Source organism: Helianthus annuus, chromosome 3, assembly GCF_002127325.2.
Source record: "Helianthus annuus cultivar XRQ/B chromosome 3, HanXRQr2.0-SUNRISE, whole genome shotgun sequence".
Classification (NCBI taxonomy): Eukaryota; Viridiplantae; Streptophyta; class Magnoliopsida; order Asterales; family Asteraceae; genus Helianthus; species Helianthus annuus.
The window spans coordinates 159,277,781-159,292,072 of record NC_035435.2 but is presented as its reverse complement, the minus strand read 5'-3'; the positions used below and the strand labels follow the sequence as shown (position 1 = coordinate 159,292,072).

At 39.1% G+C, this 14,292-nt stretch overlaps 2 long non-coding RNA genes across 3 annotated transcripts; both read right to left on the bottom strand.

Moving 5' to 3' along the window:
* Positions 1-6,073: 6,073 nt before the first annotated feature.
* On the bottom strand, positions 6,074-6,694 carry LOC118490232. Its single transcript, XR_004888726.1, has 3 exons — positions 6,522-6,694; positions 6,318-6,423; positions 6,074-6,235 (listed from the first exon to the last, which is right to left on the bottom strand). It is a non-coding gene; the product is annotated as an uncharacterized LOC118490232 (long non-coding RNA).
* Positions 6,695-11,461: 4,767 nt separating this feature from the next.
* Positions 11,462-14,186, bottom strand: LOC118490231. 2 transcript variants are annotated; one of them, XR_004888724.1, is made up of 5 exons: positions 14,122-14,186; positions 13,819-13,871; positions 13,487-13,733; positions 12,121-12,173; positions 11,462-11,659 (listed from the first exon to the last, which is right to left on the bottom strand). It is a non-coding gene; the product is annotated as an uncharacterized LOC118490231 (long non-coding RNA). The 2 variants fall into 2 exon arrangements; XR_004888725.1 differs by lacking the exon at positions 13,819-13,871.
* Between the last annotated feature and the right edge of the window lie 106 nt (positions 14,187-14,292).

Sequence of the window (14,292 nt, the reverse complement as noted above, 5' to 3'; positions counted from 1 at the left end):
AGTGGGAAGTTAGCAAATCCAAAAGGGTAATTTATGATATGAGACACTTCGTTCCAGAGATGCCACCCAAAATCACACGGCATCACATAAGAGGTGTTGGTGCAAACCACCATTGTCGTTCTGATGCAGGGAGAAGGGAAGAAGATGAATTAGGGATTAGGGTTTGGTGTAGTGAGAAGTTGGGGAAGATGAACTTATGGGTAAGGTAAAGGGATTTAATATAATTAATTTAATTAATAATATGTTAGAATAAATTCAGATGGACCATTTTACCCCTGAAGAAAAAGACAAAATAATCAGATTTTATCAGCCAAATAATAGGTGATTTGATTTTTCGACCAAAATGATAATAAAAGTGAAACCACAGGAACCCAGATTTAAAAGGTTTGAGTTTTGGACTAAAATGACAAAAGTGACCAAACCTCAGGGACCAAAATGGTAGTTTACTCTATTATATAAGATATATTGTATCAGATATGAGATATATGTATACACACAAAATTTTAGTAAATTGATCTTGAGTAGCTTGCGTGTGACTTGGTTCGTTTACCACCTTAATTGTTATAAACAAGTTCAAGCCCTAGCATCACTTATCAAAATGATAAAAATAGCTAAATAATATATATTATTTTATTTATAAAAGTTCAAATTATATATATATATGCACACACGTATATAAATAAATGGCTATAAATGTATAAAAGTTAATTAATAAATAATAAACGAGTTGACCTTATTGGATGTAATTCAATCTCAAAGTGACCGTTGCCTAGTAGCTGTTGGAGGTTGTTATCGGATGAGAATAAACTGCACAAGTCAAGCTTCATTCCTGATAATATGGCTTGATGCACCTTTTACGTATTAGTTGTTATTTTTTCTTTGTTTACGTTTACTAGCCGTTGCATGTATTTTCCTTTATAAAGGATTGCTGAATGATCAATAAAATCATCCGAGTTTGTGCAATTACTGATTAGATTTCCTGATTTGCTCTATCATTTGGTATCAGAGCCAACCAGGTTCTGATCAATACTCTCAATTATCTTTCTCTCTTTCAATTCGCTTTTCATCCAATGGCCTGGAACAACACAAACCCTAATTCCATGAATGCAACGCTTCCGATCTTCAAAGGTGAAGGTTATGAATTTTGGAAGATCCGAATGAAGACTGTTCTTATGTCACAAGATCTCTGGGATTTTGTGGAAACTGGTTTCAATGCAGCAGACACTGATCGAATGAGACTCCGAGATAATAAGAGAAAAGATGCACGTACACTTTCTCTTATTCAATCTGGTGTCCATGATGAATTGTTCTCTCGAATTGCTGGTGCAACGACAACCAAACAAGCATGGACTCTGCTGCAGAATGAGTATGAAGGAGACACCAAGGTCCAGATGGTGAAGCTGCAAGGGCTGCGTAGAGATTTTGAAACCGTTCATATGAAAGAAGGGGAGCCAGTGGGAGATTTTCTGTCAAAAGTAATGAAGATTGTCAATCAACAAAGGGCTTATGGTGAAACTGTATCCGATCAGAAAGTTGTAGAGAAAGTTTTGAGGAGTTTGCCAGTCAAGTGGGATCACATTGTGGCTGCCATTGAAGAATCAAAGGATTTAAGTGTATTGACCTTTGATCAGTTGATGGGGTCGTTGCAGTCACATGAAGCAAGAGTTAATAGAGGAACTGAAAATGTTGCTGAAGAACAGGTGTTACAGGCCAAAGAGGATGATGCTGCTGGCCTGTTTATGAGAGGAAGAGGACGAGGACCTCCAAGAGGTAGAGGCCGTGGTCGAGGAAGAACAAATGGTCGAGGAAAAGCAGGTATTCAATGTTATAACTGCAACAAATTTGGGCATCTCAGTAGAGACTGCTGGAATGAACCACAAGCATCTCCTGCCATAGGAGACTACACTGACGAAGAAGAAGGGCAGGTGGAAGATGATAAAGACGTTGTATTAGTAACGGCAAAAGATGATGCCAATCCTTCTCACATCTGGTTTCTTGATAGTGGTTGCTCAAACCACATGACAGGTCAGTTATCATTATTTAAGAAACTAGATAGAACTAAAACCGTAGCTGTGAGAATGGGAAATGGTAAGAGAATTATGGTTGAAGGAAAAGGCACTATAAGGCTTGAAGTAGCAGGTGGTAAGTTTAAGACATTAGATGATGTTTATTATGCGCCTGATCTTGGTTATAACTTGCTGAGTGTTGGGCAACTGATGAAAACAAAACATAAGTTAGTATTTGATGAAGGTGCATGCACAATTACTAAGAAACAAACTGGTGAAACGGTGTGCATGATCCCAGTTGCCAGCAACAATACGTTTCCCCTTGATGTTTCCAATGCCAATAACGTAGCCTTTGCTACCATTGTTGATGAGTCATACATGTGGCATTTAAGATTTGGGCACCTAAATGAACGAAGCTTGCAGAGCCTGAGCATAAATCAACTAGTTTATGGGCTGCCCAAAATCAGAAGCTGGAATGTGTGTGAAAGCTGTGTTAGTGGAAAAATAACAAGAACCCCCTTCTTGTCGCAAGGAACTAGAACCTCTGAACTGCTGGACTTAATCCATGCAGATGTATGTGGGCCTATGTCAATAAAATCCTTGGGTGGAAGCCGGTATTTTCTGTTGTTCATTGATGATGTAAGCAGGATGACTTGGGTCTACTTTTTGCACAGAAAAGATGAGGTGTTTGATAAGTTTAAAATCTTCAAAGCCAAAGTTGAAAATGAAACAAATCGGAAGATCAAAGCATTCCGAAGTGATCGAGGAGGAGAATTTTGTTCAAATGAGTTTATGGCGTTCTGTGAGCAAGAGGGAATAAGGAGGGATTTGACACCTCCCTACACACCTGAGCATAATGGAGTTTCTGAGAGAAAGAACAGAACTATAGGAGAAATGGCTCTAAGCATGCTACATGAGAAGAATCTGAGCAATGTCTTTTGGAGTGAAGCTGTGGCTACAGCCGTTTATCTCAGAAACTTGTCACCTACGAAGGCCCTTGATGAAGCTACACCCTTTCAGGTATGGTATAACCGAATTCCTTCAGTTCATCACTTAAGGGTGTTTGGGTGTGTTGCATACAGCCAAGTTCCCAAACAACAAAGAAGAAAGATGGAAGAAAAGGCGTGCAAATGCATTTTCATTGGTTACTCCCCAAACTCTAAAGCCTACCGGCTGTATGATCCGGTTAAAAGGAGAGTTGTAACAAGCAGAAATGTAGTATTTGATGAACATGCAAAGTGGACTGATAATCAAGAAGATAAGCATGGGTTGCCAGCTGAATTAGTTACCATTTGGGAGCATGAAAACGATGAAGACAATAATGAAGACAGCAGTAACAGTTCAGTTCCTGAAGATGGTGAAGTCAACAGTGATCAAAGTGAGGCCAACTCCAACAACAGCAACACAAACCAAAGGAGCAAGTCATTGAACCAGGTTTATCAAGAAACAGTTCCGCTTAATAGTGATCAAGTGCAGCAGCTGTATGAATGTCAATTAGTGTTATCATCAATGGAGCCAAGATCATATGAAGAAGCCGCGAAAAATCAGCAGTGGAAAATGGCTATGGTGCAAGAGTTGAAGTCTTTGGAAGAACATAAGACCTGGTCTCTAGTTGAATTGCCTCATGATCAACAGGCCATCGGTCTCAAGTGGGTGTTTAGGGTAAAGATGGATGCAAGTGGTGAAATCAAGAAGTATAAGGCTAGGATTGTAGCAAAGGGGTATGCCCAGGAATATGGGATCAACTATGAGGAGACTTTTGCTCCTGTGGCAAGATTTGAAACAATTAGAATGATCCTTTCATTGGCGGCTCAACAAAAGTGGGCTATCTTTCAACTTGATGTCAAGTCTGCATTTTTGAATGGGCCATTACAAGAGGAAGTCTATGTGACACAACCACCAGGGTTTGAAGTTAAAGGAGAAGAGCATAAGGTTTACCGGCTGCACAAGGCCCTCTATGGCCTGAAGCAATCGCCAAGGGCCTGGTATGAATGTATTAACTCGTATCTGAATGATAATTCATATGTGAGACTCACAAGTGAGCCTACTGTTTATACCAAGAAAACTGATGAAGGCAATATTATTATCATTTGCATTTATGTTGATGATATAATATACACCAGCTCCTCTCAACAGTTGATAGAAGAATTCAGAATGAAGATGATTCAGGAATTTGATATGACTGACTTAGGGAAGTTAGCTTACTTCCTTGGGTTAGAAATCAGTCAAACAGTGAATGGTGTCTTTGTGTCACAAAAGAAGTATGCTATAGATCTTCTCAAGAAATTTGGTATGTGGGGATGCAAGGGTGTTGTAACACCGATGAATAAAGGCGAAAAATTACAGGGAAGTGATTCAGGCAAGGTTAATGGGACTGAATTCAGAAGCTTAGTGGGAGGATTGCTATATTTGACACACACAAGGCCTGAATTGGCATTTGCAGTTGGGTTTATTGCAAGATACATGCAATGTCCAACTTCAATACACTATGGAGCTGCAAGAAGAATTTTAAGATATGTGTCGGCAACACTTGAGTATGGGATATGGTATGAAGGAGGTGCAGCTGTCAAGGTAATTGGTTATTCAGATAGTGATTGGGCAAGGTCGGATGAGGACAGAAAAAGTATATCGGCTTATGTGTTTTCAATTGGTAGTAGTGTGGTATCATGGAGCTCAAAGAAGCAGCAAGTTGTGGCACTTTCATCAACCGAAGCTGAGTATATCTCAGCAACTGGAGCAGCATGTCAAGCAGTCTGGATGAGGCAACTATTAAGTGAGTTGGGTTATAAACAAGAAGAGGCAACTGAGATCTATTGTGATAATGAATCAGCTATCTTCATGTCTAAGAATGCAGCGTTCCATAGCCGGAGTAAACACATTGATATCAAGTTTCACTACATCAAAAGTATGGTGGATTCAAAACAGATAAAGCTAAAGCCCTGCAAGACTGAGGATCAAATTGCTGACTTGCTGACAAAGCCTCTTGGACCGGACCAGTTCAGTTATTTTAGGGAAGCTCTCGGGGTCAGAAAGATTGAATTAAAGGAGGGTATTGGATGTAATTCAATCTCAAAGTGACCGTTGCCTAGTAGCTGTTGGAGGTTGTTATCGGATGAGAATAAACTGCACAAGTCAAGCTTCATTCCTGATAATATGGCTTGATGCACCTTTTACGTATTAGTTGTTATTTTTTCTTTGTTTACGTTTACTAGCCGTTGCATGTATTTTCCTTTATAAAGGATTGCTGAATGATCAATAAAATCATCCGAGTTTGTGCAATTACTGATTAGATTTCCTGATTTGCTCTATCAGACCTTGAGCTTAAAACAATATTTATGAGCCGAGCCGAGCTCTCACTTGAGTTTAACGCGACTTAGGCCTGGCTTGTTTACACCCGACACATAGCGTTTATTTGTTTCTCTTTTGTCATCATATTTGTAGCTCATGTCATCATACTGTAAGGCTACTCAGTGTGATGGTGAAGGTGGAGGAGGGGTCTTCCGCCACGTGTCTGCCACGTAGGCAGAGGAGGCTTTGCCCTCCAAAACCCCAAAACCATGGGGTGTTAGGCGAGGGCAAGGGCTTAACAAACAAACCAACCAAACAATACCTTCCAAGGCCAAACCCACCCTCACCGGTCGAAATCTTCAAGCCCCATTGGTCACACGCCGGACCACGCCACACAGGGCGGTGTTGGCGAAATGAAGAGGCTTCCCTTCCCCCTGTCCATGCCCCACACCTGGTGGCCTAAGAAAAGTGTCTCTTGCCACCGCAACGTTCCCCTCTTATGCCCTTGGATTTATCGTGTTCATTTTTCGACACAAAGTTTTCTTATAATATAACTATTTTAGTGTTTCCTTTTTAACTTTTATTTGCTCCCCTTATGTAAAATATCTGCTATCTGGTTTGAGTGAAGTATTAAATATTATAGATCGATAAGCTTTTATATATAGTCATACTAGTCTAAGTACCCGTGTGTTACACGGGTGGCTAATAAGAAAAATAACTATTTTAACATTGTTGACGTAAATATTTTAATTATATGTACGTTGAAATAATAAGGGAAATGATAGAGAGTACACCAAATAATTGAGATTCTTTGTTGTAGTTCCGGTACTTGCTCGAAAAATAAAAAAAGGCAAAAGATTTAATTTTTATACATTGGCCCAATGGGCCTAAATGGGTCAGATTGAACCGTTGATCCGAACTTGTAGGCTGCCTCCTCGTGGCTAATGTCATCACAGAGTTACAGCCTTAGTCACTTATGATAAATCAACATAGCGAAAAACTTGTAAAAATTAACTACATTACCTTGATATCCGTTTGCGCCTGTTTATGTGGACCCATTGCAGAGCTCCGTTGTTCATTGTAACGGTGTCGTCCCAACGAAGCATTATGTAACACCCCCAAATTCCACCTGCGGAAACCCCGCGAGGCGTGTTACGCATCAGAGTTCGAGCCACCAATCACATTGAACCAATGATAAATATTTAGATAAGTCATGACATTAATTACCAAATAAGATGTCTACATGATATCAATTCTCAAAAGTTGTGTAGCGGAAGCATGTAATCGTTTCATAATAATAATCAAAATCAATGCATCGTTTATAAGTGAATCCAAGCGTCTCGATCCATGACCACTCCAGCACTCCCAGATAGCAAGTCCATGTTCCAAACGTTAACGACCTACAAGCATGCAAACAAGTGTGTCAGACTACGCTGGTGAGTTCAAGGTTTCGTTAACGTGTTGTGTTACCAGATTTATGTTAATGCGATTCAATGTTGCGTTACGATGTTGCTCATGTTAGATACCCTAGGGAATGTGCCCATATGTATCCGGGGAGTGGGTACCCCTTAACGACCGATTGCTATGTTGCCTTCGTTAGATACCCTAGGGAGAGTGCCCATATGTATCCGAGGAGTGTGCCTCTAACAACCATAGCCATGCCCAGATAATTAGTTCACGCCCGTCCTTACGGCCCGGTGTGAGGTTTCCCACCTAATAGCGCTATCAACTAATCACCCCCATTGCCCTCCAGGCAATAACCAAAACCGATTAAGTTGTTTACCCAATGTTTCCCTTCCAAATGTTTACCAGTTGTCCCAAACCACCGGGACGCATGCTTGAGAAAATGCAATGAACTCACCTGGGGTTGCTCGGTAAGATTAGTTACTTTGTTATCAATTGATCAAGCACGGCCTAACATGGTTTATCAATAAAAATATCAGTTTCGTATTCGCATTGTACCACGTATGTTATCACATACTACACAAGTTGCACTTATGAATTTTTGCACACATTATTAAGCAAGTCATAACATGTATCCGAGTCCTAGTTACATCCATAACACAACTCATGCAACATAATCAGCCGATTATCATCGCGTAATCATTTAGTAGGCATGCGAGTTTACATTATAATTCCATGCCCCAATCACATTGTGAATTTGTGATTACCTTTATCCCATACCAAATTTTATGATATTAACACATCATTAACCCACTAGATATGCATAATATACCCAGCCCAATGTCAGCCCAAACTAATTAAGTGTTTAGCTGATTGATCATGCGAGCCCATTTGCTTATTTGCCAATAACAGTAACTTCATATATATATATATATCCAACAATTTATACCCTAAATCCTATGCAACAGATCTATCATGATTAATCCTAAAACTTCTACTTCAGTTTACCCCATTTATCATACTCTTTAACCCCCTGAGCATTGGTTACTGATACGAACACACATACAGGATGAAAATACACATAACAACACAATTAACGACCCTACTCACGTAAACATCGACCTTTATCATCATGTCAAGATTACACGATCGGATCACTACTACACAGCGTCATAGTTCATAAGGATCAATCAACATGTTATCACATATATTATAACATATACTCATACTTCATGTCATTATTGTAAATAACCAGCATATTTATAACAAAGATTCACTATACTAACCAAAGTTATGAGCACAAAGGTTGAAAAAAAACTTCGAGCAGGGAAGGGAGTCGTCTTCGTCTACCGCACGTACGTATGGAATCGTAGGGTTTCTTTCTTGATTTAAGTTTTTAACCTAATTGCACGCCATAACACGTATTCATATAGTTGAGTTGTTTGGGGCGGTCCTGTCACAACCGAGATGGGCTCAGGCGGCTCAGGCCCAGCCACTTGGGCTGTCGCACAACATGACATGAGGATAGGATTTCACATGTTATTTATCAAAACAGTTTCCCACCTGGGCTCCACTCGGCCCAATCCTGAACTTGATGTATGTGTGTGGATAAAGTTCACTAACCCCATTGGTTAAGCGACAGGATGCAATTAATCGGTGGAGTTGGGCATAGGATGACATGTAACTAAGAAAAATATGACTCAAGTTACTTGTGGCCCACGATGAAATCAGTTGTCACTTACGTTTAAGTCAACACACAACATTTAACGTGTCTAAATCAAATAAATGAGAGTTTTAGAGTCGCCAAGATAAATGACACTAACCTGTAAAGTTCGGATTGTCACATCATCCCCAACTTAAAGGGAATTTCGTCCCGAAATTTGATAAGCGAGCACAAAGGAGTGAAGTGATAATCAGGATTGTGGCGGATTTTGCTCAGGTGTCACATCCTCCCCATGTTACAGAAATTTCGTCCTCGAAATTTAGGCTATATTATACTTTAGACTCCAATTATGAGTTTGTCGATAATTCACTAAACACGTAGTTAAATACGGTTTCACGAAAGTTCACTAAATAATATATAAGTCACATAGCATATAAAGTCAGATAACATATAAATTCACATAAGTTATATTTCTTTGTTTGTTCAGGAATAGTGTTCTAATTGTTCATCAACGTTCGAGTACAACCCATGTGTAATTCCGTAATTCCCCGAATTACCGTTATGTGAGTCTTATGCATGAATGAGTGTTTGAGGTAATAGAGTTTGTGTTAATTGTGTTAAACTAAAAATGTCTTGCTCTTAAGTAGAAACACAAGTTGAGTTAATAGGAGCTTGATAATGAAGAATGTTGTGACAAGTTATGCTAAGCTCAAGAGATGCTCACAAAAGTTGAAATACGAGTGTGTCATACATCTGTATGGCATTGCCTGATGCATTTAACATGTGCGACCGGGGGGGGGGGTTGTTGCACTAAATATAACTTGGGTGAGCTATACGCCTTCGAATTTGGGGACTTGCAAAAAGGCAGTGTTTAGTTATCATGGATGTTGTATATTAAGTTGCCAACACTTCACGAAGCAAGTGTATCTAATGTATATCTATAGCTTACCAGAATTGAGGCGAATGTCGTACATCATAAACGAAGGGTCGACGAAATAAACCGAACTGGAAATGTGTTAAGGTAGTTTGTTACAGGCTAAAATGCTCAACCCTAAAATCACGTGTGTTGGGTGCACCACCCAGATTTACTCGAAGCAAAATATGTGAATGTGATGAAGTGAGTGTAAGAGATATATGTTTATATATGGTATCGCTACCGGCGATCAGAACTGGTGCAGTCACCCCTATCGATGATCAAAGATGATGCTGTCGTATGTAAGAATTCGAGAAAGAAAATATAATTTCTTGGAACAGGTGATTCAAGCAATTCAATCAATCGATTGAATGAAAACTCAAGTTAGGCATTAATCCCTATTTCAGACTGGTATCATCTTGACTCGTTCGTTCAGAGGGAAAAGAGATTTTCAGTTGATATTGATCGTGATATTTTGGTCGCAGTTGGTTGTAGTAAATGACCAGCCTTCGGTCAAAAAGAAATAAGCATGGAACAAAGAGGTCGATGAAGCTTATACATGAATATGGTGCTTTCACACAAGAGGGAATTTTGACCTTGGCATACCTTACGTAAGTAAAAAAAAAATTATTTTTATGTTATTGCACATTGATGATCTTAAGTACGACTCATTCCTCGAGTGACGTTCGTAGAGAGTGATTTAGCCAAGCTAGGATTAGCGTATAACAGGGCTATGCAAGAACTATGGTATTCATTTTAGCACAACAAGATAAGACGCGAAGAATATACCAAAACGCGGTTATCATCAATCTGTTCCATCTAATTGTTTTAGAATCATGAGTAAAGTAGCAAACCCGATGATGATGGTGTAGTTGGTTGCACACACAAGCGGTATAAGTAGAAATAAGGTGACACTACGGTCATTGGAAGCGTTACATTGAGGGTGTTGACACAATAAGAATTATGTTGAAGAGTAACGGTTGGTCGAATTCATAGTGATCCGGTTTAATCGGAGCGTTCTCCACAGTCGTCAAGCCTGCCGTATGCGAACAAGAATGGTTCACTAAAATCTATGTACGAAATTGAGTGTGTAATTAATCGAACATGTATGAAGCCAGCTTTGAAGGGTTGAACTAAGGCGTGTGTATTAGGAACATCAAGTATGTCACCAAAAGGTTTCATTACAAGGACACAAAAATATTTTCGAAATGATATGGTCATAAAATAATACACAACCATCCTCAGAGTACAAGAAGTGATCACTACGTATCAAAAGAAGAGTTTATCAGGTTATTTTTAAACTAGAGCACAATGTTATAGGAGTTTATGCGTAGACAATCGAGAATGTAGTGTGACCATGATAATGGAATGATAGGTTTATCTATATCAAGAACAGTAACTAACTGTCACCTTAAACGGTAAGCGTCGGCCAAGACAAGGGCTAGGGGATAGACTAGCTTAGAGAGGAAAACTGTTATGCAATAGCAATTCTAGCGATACAAGGAGTAAGATTATTGTTTATGTCATCATGTTTATCCGGGAGTTGATTAACTTATACCCCCGTCCTCCGTTGTCCCTCATGGTTCTATATAAGAGAAGGGAACAATCTTATGGGTCGAAATGAGGTAAAAGTCGAGTATCACATTGAAATCTACAAACTACCAAGTTTACACACAATAGGGCAGAACCCTTCTCACGCTCATTAAGCCTCACTGGGATTTGCATGCACCCTGCGTTATTATTAAGTGTGCACCCAAAATAATAAGGCAATTTGCATGCTTATCTCAGTGCCTCTTAGCTTGCGCTCGAAGTTTCCCCCGTCCAAACAACACAACAGATGATATCACAGTTCTATGGTTTACATGAGTCGAAGAGTAGTGTCACACTATCAAGTCACTATGGTGTTAAACGTTTCAGTTCATGTATGCTGTGAGTGTGTGACTACTAAGCAAGTAATGCATAAAGTGAGAGAGACGAACCTTGCAATCTGGAGCTGAGTGTCATGATCGATTTTCGAAGTTGTTCGGTTATAGTCTGGTTTTACAAAACGTTTTAAAACCTAGTTCACTATAACCAGTGGCTCTGATACCAACTGTAACACCCCCAAATTCCACCTGCGGAAACCCCGCGAGGCGTGTTACGCATCAGAGTTCGAGCCACCAATCACATTGAACCAATGATAAATATTTAGATAAGTCATGACATTAATTACCAAATAAGATGTCTACATGATATCAATTCTCAAAAGTTGTGTAGCGGAAGCATGTAATCGTTTCATAATAATAATCAAAATCAATGCATCGTTTATAAGTGAATCCAAGCGTCTCGATCCATGACCACTCCAGCACTCCCAGATAGCAAGTCCATGTTCCAAACGTTAACGACCTACAAGCATGCAAACAAGTGTGTCAGACTACGCTGGTGAGTTCAAGGTTTCGTTAACGTGTTGTGTTACCAGATTTATGTTAATGCGATTCAATGTTGCGTTACGATGTTGCTCATGTTAGATACCCTAGGGAATGTGCCCATATGTATCCGGGGAGTGGGTACCCCTTAACGACCGATTGCTATGTTGCCTTCGTTAGATACCCTAGGGAGAGTGCCCATATGTATCCGAGGAGTGTGCCTCTAACAACCATAGCCATGCCCAGATAATTAGTTCACGCCCGTCCTTACGGCCCGGTGTGAGGTTTCCCACCTAATAGCGCTATCAACTAATCACCCCCATTGCCCTCCAGGCAATAACCAAAACCGATTAAGTTGTTTACCCAATGTTTCCCTTCCAAATGTTTACCAGTTGTCCCAAACCACCGGGACGCATGCTTGAGAAAATGCAATGAACTCACCTGGGGTTGCTCGGTAAGATTAGTTACTTTGTTATCAATTGATCAAGCACGGCCTAACATGGTTTATCAATAAAAATATCAGTTTCGTATTCGCATTGTACCACGTATGTTATCACATACTACACAAGTTGCACTTATGAATTTTTGCACACATTATTAAGCAAGTCATAACATGTATCCGAGTCCTAGTTACATCCATAACACAACTCATGCAACATAATCAGCCGATTATCATCGCGTAATCATTTAGTAGGCATGCGAGTTTACATTATAATTCCATGCCCCAATCACATTGTGAATTTGTGATTACCTTTATCCCATACCAAATTTTATGATATTAACACATCATTAACCCACTAGATATGCATAATATACCCAGCCCAATGTCAGCCCAAACTAATTAAGTGTTTAGCTGATTGATCATGCGAGCCCATTTGCTTATTTGCCAATAACAGTAACTTCATATATATATATATATCCAACAATTTATACCCTAAATCCTATGCAACAGATCTATCATGATTAATCCTAAAACTTCTACTTCAGTTTACCCCATTTATCATACTCTTTAACCCCCTGAGCATTGGTTACTGATACGAACACACATACAGGATGAAAATACACATAACAACACAATTAACGACCCTACTCACGTAAACATCGACCTTTATCATCATGTCAAGATTACACGATCGGATCACTACTACACAGCGTCATAGTTCATAAGGATCAATCAACATGTTATCACATATATTATAACATATACTCATACTTCATGTCATTATTGTAAATAACCAGCATATTTATAACAAAGATTCACTATACTAACCAAAGTTATGAGCACAAAGGTTGAAAAAAAACTTCGAGCAGGGAAGGGAGTCGTCTTCGTCTACCGCACGTACGTATGGAATCGTAGGGTTTCTTTCTTGATTTAAGTTTTTAACCTAATTGCACGCCATAACACGTATTCATATAGTTGAGTTGTTTGGGGCGGTCCTGTCACAACCGAGATGGGCTCAGGCGGCTCAGGCCCAGCCACTTGGGCTGTCGCACAACATGACATGAGGATAGGATTTCACATGTTATTTATCAAAACAGTTTCCCACCTGGGCTCCACTCGGCCCAATCCTAAACTTGATGTATGTGTGTGGATAAAGTTCACTAACCCCATTGGTTAAGCGACAGGATGCAATTAATCGGTGGAGTTGGGCATAGGATGACATGTAACTAAGAAAAATATGACTCAAGTTACTTGTGGCCCACGATGAAATCAGTTGTCACTTACGTTTAAGTCAACACACAACATTTAACGTGTCTAAATCAAATAAATGAGAGTTTTAGAGTCGCCAAGATAAATGACACTAACCTGTAAAGTTCGGATTGTCACACATTATGCGCGGATGCGGCAGCAGATGCATCTGGCATAAACTTTGTGAATTCGTCGAGAAGATCGGGTTGATCGTCAAAAAGTGCAGCAACTTCATGGTAAACTTCATTGATGCCCTTTTGTTCTTTCCAATACATGTTCAACATGTCCAAAAACGACTTGTATACATGATCATCGTTTTGGAAACGTTTCTCCAAAAACGACTTGTGAAATTTAAAAGCAAAACCTAACAAAATATACGAATGGTATATAAAATTGATAACATAAAACTGAGATAAATCTGAACAAAAAGGAAATTCATGGTTACATACCGGTCAAATGTTGATTTTTATTTTTTGCCTAACAAATTTGAAACTCTTGATTCCTAAAACATGCAGGTTCTATTAATCATTTAAAACATCTACATATCAAGCCAATTTCACATTCAAAAGCGTAAATATTAATTGCTCTACACTTTTATATGACAATATGTAGTACAAAACTGCAATAAATAGTACAAAACCTTATATCTTATACGTGTATAAGAGCATGACCCTTTCACTATTTCACGTCCGAAAAATCAGTTTTAATTTTAGTTGATAGAAATAAAAAGATGATGAAAGGACAAGAGATACCTTTCAGATGCGCCAAAACATCATTCGAGATATCATTAAATCCTAAATCGAGCGCTTTAAACCCTTCAACCCAGAAAATACCAAAAAAGTAGAGTTATAAACTCAACATTTTAAGGGAAAAATATGTTATAAGTTAATGCAAGTTAACAAAATAAAAATCAGATAACATGA